General features: G+C 53.7%; 2 long non-coding RNA genes across 2 annotated transcripts; both read right to left on the bottom strand.

The window, feature by feature from the left end:
- Positions 1–242: 242 nt before the first annotated feature.
- Positions 243–2761, bottom strand: LOC122192181. The gene is made up of 2 exons (XR_006182557.1): positions 2548–2761; positions 243–519 (listed from the first exon to the last, which is right to left on the bottom strand). It is a non-coding gene; the product is annotated as an uncharacterized LOC122192181 (long non-coding RNA).
- A 623-nt stretch (positions 2762–3384) lies between these two features.
- Positions 3385–4042, bottom strand: LOC122192180. The gene is made up of 3 exons (XR_006182556.1): positions 3959–4042; positions 3747–3881; positions 3385–3520 (listed from the first exon to the last, which is right to left on the bottom strand). It is a non-coding gene; the product is annotated as an uncharacterized LOC122192180 (long non-coding RNA).
- Positions 4043–4707: the final 665 nt, after the last annotated feature.

The raw sequence follows: 4707 nt of genomic DNA on the forward strand, positions 1-4707 counted from the left end.
CACTAACAAATCACTAGTTGCTCGTTAAGAAGCACTAGCTCACATAGCGTAGTTCTGCTGCGGAATATCTCAGTGTCATTTGTCATAGTTGACTGTTACAAAGGCACATACGGATAAATACACTTCATTCTTTATACATCTCGCACATACAGATAGATACACTTAATTCTTTACACATTACATTAAGATCAGGTTTTGAAGCCCTTAATTTTTTCCCCTTAGAACTGAGTGGCCGATTCTGGTTTTTGCTTTTTTCTCTCCACAGAGCAAAGAAACCTTCTCATTCCAGAACACGACTTCAAGCTGGAACAGAGCAGCTTCACCCAGGAACCCGAAAGCCTCAAACCACCAGTAAGACACCGCCAGCAATTGGAGACACGAGGTATTCACAAGCACATCTTCCCGCAGACAAAATCGACCACTCGTCCACAGTAAGGTAAGCTCGAGGCAGCAGCAGAAGGGGAACCACACCACTCCAAGCAGCAGCAGCTTAAGTCCTCGTACTCACACAGGGAGCCCCTGCAAGAAGGAGATTAGCAAACGTTTAAGAACAAGCAAATAGAGATAGCAAGTTGTTTGTCAGCAAAAGTCAGCACCCATAGCCTGCTAGCATAACACTAACTGTAATAGCTCAGCAACCTCTTAACTAAGAGACTCCAAGGTGCCTTTCAGGACAGTTTTATTTTACTTATGCTGGAAAACCAACTGAATTCTCTCCGCAGGCTGAACAGCAGACCCCACTCCTCCAAGCCTCAACTCCCACCTCGCAGCCACAGCCTAAGAGCAACATCACAGCTCAAAGGTATTCCCCCAGACCCCCTCCTCAGAGAGGAGCTGACCCCCAACTCCGGGGGACTCCCCACTGGCGGGAGCCCCCCTTAGCCCCCCCCCCAGGGGAGACTTCTCCCCTGGGAGGGCCCGACCCCCCCATTAGGGGGACTCCCCACTGGCGGGAGCCCCCCTTAGCCCTCCCCCAGGGGAGACTTCTCCCCTGGGAGGAGCTCACCCCCCACCCAGGGGGACTCCCACAGGCGGGAGCCCCCCCTCAACGCCCCCCCCGCAGGGGCGACTCCTCCCCTGGGCGGGGAGGATGCTCACCAGGGCTCCCCCATAGGTGGTGCCCCCTCCTTTCCGCCCCGGTGGAGGCTCCCAGCAAGGCCGCCAGACCCAGGCAGCAGAACAGACAGACAGCGAAACCCACCCACCCTCCAAAAAAAAAAAAAAAATAATCTCTTTAGAGATAGTGCACACGCGGGACTATAGCAATCAAAAAATGATTTTTTTTTTTTCCCCACCCGCTAAGTCCCAACCCCAAATCCACCCTTGAAATCACCGAGCTCAAAAGAAAAAACCGAACTAATCAATTGCAAAAAAAAACCACTCCAGACAACAAAACACACTTGAAACCCAAACAGACCTCTTGCGAGACAAAAGCGCGCAACTACATTGTAACAGTAACGCAAAAATGACCACCTTCTTACCATTGCTCCCCTAACAAAACTCCAACTACCCGCTGCCATTAAAAATATTCTCCGAAAACAACCGAGACAACTCCAAAACAAAGAAAAAAACCTCAACGCTTCAAACCCAAAAAGCACGCAACTACATTGCAACTCAAACCGAGTCGTTAACGCTGATGACCGCCCTCTCGCAATTGCTCATCTTCAGAAACATCTCCAACTAGCCGCTTCTATTAAAGAGATACTCTGAAAACATCCCGGACGCCACCAAAACCGAAAACACTTGAAACCCAAACAGACTGCTTGCGAGACAAAAGCGCGCAACTACGATACGACAACAACGCCCGGCTACCGACGGGTGACCGCCCTCTCGCAATGGCTCGGCTGCAAAAACATCACCGCAACGACTCTCAGCTCTAACGAACCTCTAACTAGCAGCTTCCCGTACAAACAAAAATACTCTGAAAACAATCCAGACGCCGCCAAAAACCAACAAAACACTAAACGCTTCAAATCCAAACTGACCCATCGCGACACAAAAGCACGCAACTACATAACAACGCGGATAACTGCCCCCTTACAATTGCTCAGCTCCAACTAGCCGCTTCAATTACACGAAATACTCTGAAAACATTCCGAACGCTAAACGCACCTGAAAACCAGACCTCTAGCGAGACAAAAAAAGCACGCAGCTACATTGCGACTCCAACCCGGCCTCTCCTAACAACGCCTTCTTACAATTCCTCAGCTTCAAAACCATCCCGAACACCGCGCCAACTCTCGGCTCTTCTAACCAATCTCCAAATAGCCGATTCCATTAAAAAAAAAAAATACTCTGAAAACATTCCAAACGGACCTCTGCGAAAGCAAAGCTACCAACTACAACTTCCAACCCAGTCTTTGATAACAACACCTTCTCTGCCTGCTACCCTTACAAGCGCCTCTCTTCACCGTCACCAACAACGAAGCCCACAAAAAACACTTCCTACAATCGCCCTGTCACCAAAGCGCTTTCCTGGAAAGGGGGAGACCCTTACAGGACGCTCACCGAGTGCGCCGAGAGAGAAAAATAAAACCGCCTACTCACCGGTTCTGTTGCAGCTCCGTGGCCCGAGATGCGCGGGGACCGCCTTGCAAGACCGGCGCCTGTCGCCGAAGCCGCCCGTCAGCGCTGCCTCTGCTGCTCCTATTATGGTCTGGAAAGGAAAAGGACAAGTGTAAAACACTCCGCAGGGACTCGGGGGAGCTGGGGTTGCCCACGGCCGACACCGCTCCCAAAAGTAATCCCACAGATGGCTGTTGGGTCCTCTCTGCTCCTCCTGGAGGCTGTGCTCCTTCCGCAACTGTCTGCAACGCCCAGCTCTGTCACCCCATCTCCCCGACGGGGGATGAGGACGGAGCTGCTGGCCTTCCTCCCTCACGCCGGCTGCGCTGGGACCTGGGGAAGAAGAACAAACTTAAGGCTGCCCTGCTGCAAGAAGCCCTGAACCCCGCTCAAAGGGTGCCGTGAACGGCTTGGGGACTCTAGGAGAACGCTCACCTCGCTCTGCGGAGCTCCGAGTGCCTTCGCCCAGCCGGGATGCTTCAATTCTCTCAGCCCCTGCGGGAAGAACGGCTCCTCAAACCTCCTCTGAGGGGCTGCCGGTGTGGGACCCCCGCATCGAGGCCCTAGAAAGACAAAACAAAAAGGTTAGCGGCAGTTCTCGGCAGGCGCTCCCCGAGGGGAACTCGTGCTCTACGAACCTCGCAGCCTTCTATGATGGCATCGCCAGCTGCGTAGATAAAGAGCAGTGGATGCCATCTGTCTCATATCAGAAACCCTGCTGAACTTTCTCCTCCCACGACATCCCAATAGACGAGTGGATGAGGCGGTGGGCTGACAACTGGCTGACGGGCAGCACGGAGTCCGGTTAGAGCTGATGCAAAATCTTCATCGGTGACCCTGATGAGGGGACTGTGCAGCAACTACACCGATGGTACAAAGCCTGGAAGAACTGCTGATGCACCTCAAGGCTCTGCTGCCCGTCGGCAGGACCTGGATGAGCTGGAGAGCTGGGAACCTGGGAAAAAATAACCAGTGTCAGTACAGGGTCAGGCGTGAGCTGCTGGAGGGGTGGAAAGAGCAAAGGGGATCCTGGAGTGCATTAAAAGGAATGTGGCCAGCGGGTCTCGGGAGCTGATCCTCCTCCTCTGCTCTGCCCTCCTTGGGTCTCACCTGCACTACTGTGCCCCATTCTGGGCTCATTAAAAAAAAATACATAAATATATATATATATATATACACACCTCCAGGAAGGAGGCCAGCAGAAGGCCGCTAAGATGATACGGGGCCTGGAGCATCTCTTCTGACGAAAGGCTTTGCAGAGGAGTTAGGCTTAATGATCTCCAGAGGTCTCTTCCCACACCTACGGTCCTGTGATTCTGCAAAAAATAAAATAGAATAAAAATCCGTGTGCAAAACTTAAGGAAATACCCCACCACCACCCCACGGTGCTCACCTCTGCCGTCCCAGTGCTGAGGGAACCTCGCAGCTCCAGGCTCATCCCCCTCCTGCAAAGCGCCTCATCCTGCAACTGGGAACTGGAAAGAAAAAAGCAGATGAAGTGAAATAAAGCACACACGCATCTCGGGCACTGCTTTCATCTTGCCGCCCCTGGTGTTGCTCCTCACACCCAGCAGCAGGAGGCTGGGGGGGGGGGAAACCGTGGTCCCATCCTGCTCAACCCCGCTGCTGCGACCGGGAGGGAATAAGGTCCCTACAAACCCACGTGGGGCTGTGGGCGCCCCCAGGGCTGTGTCTGCTCTTAGGGAGCGGCCCTGTTCTAACCCCCAGAAAAACAAGGGAGTCCAGCAGCAGCATCGCGTTGACTCCAAGAGAAGAGCAGAAGGATCCTCCTGCTGCAGGCCGGGAGCCCCTGGGGTCTGGGGCTTGCTGGCCCGGACCCCCAGAGCTCGCCTCTGCTGTCTTATTGCTCCCGCAGCCCCTCAGTTCTTTGGGCTGATCCTCACTGGAGCTTCGCCCTGCAAGACGAGACAAAACAGAGACAGAACAAACAAAGTTAATGGATATCTCCTGCATTGTCTTTTTTGAAAGCAGCCCCTCGCGATGCTTCTCACCCCCAGCAGCTCCAGGCTGAGGGGCGCGGCTCCGCCCTGCTCGCCTCCTCCCATCCTGCTCCCTTCCCCCCCCTGCAAAACGCCCTCGGCTCCCCCCCACAAAGGCACCGTGAGAGCCTCTTTACAAAAG

Source organism: Lagopus leucura, unplaced genomic scaffold (genome assembly GCF_019238085.1).
Source record: "Lagopus leucura isolate 7727_CA_CO unplaced genomic scaffold, USGS_WTPT01 52170-0_obj-0_obj, whole genome shotgun sequence".
In the NCBI taxonomy this organism is placed as follows: domain Eukaryota; kingdom Metazoa; phylum Chordata; class Aves; order Galliformes; family Phasianidae; genus Lagopus; species Lagopus leucura.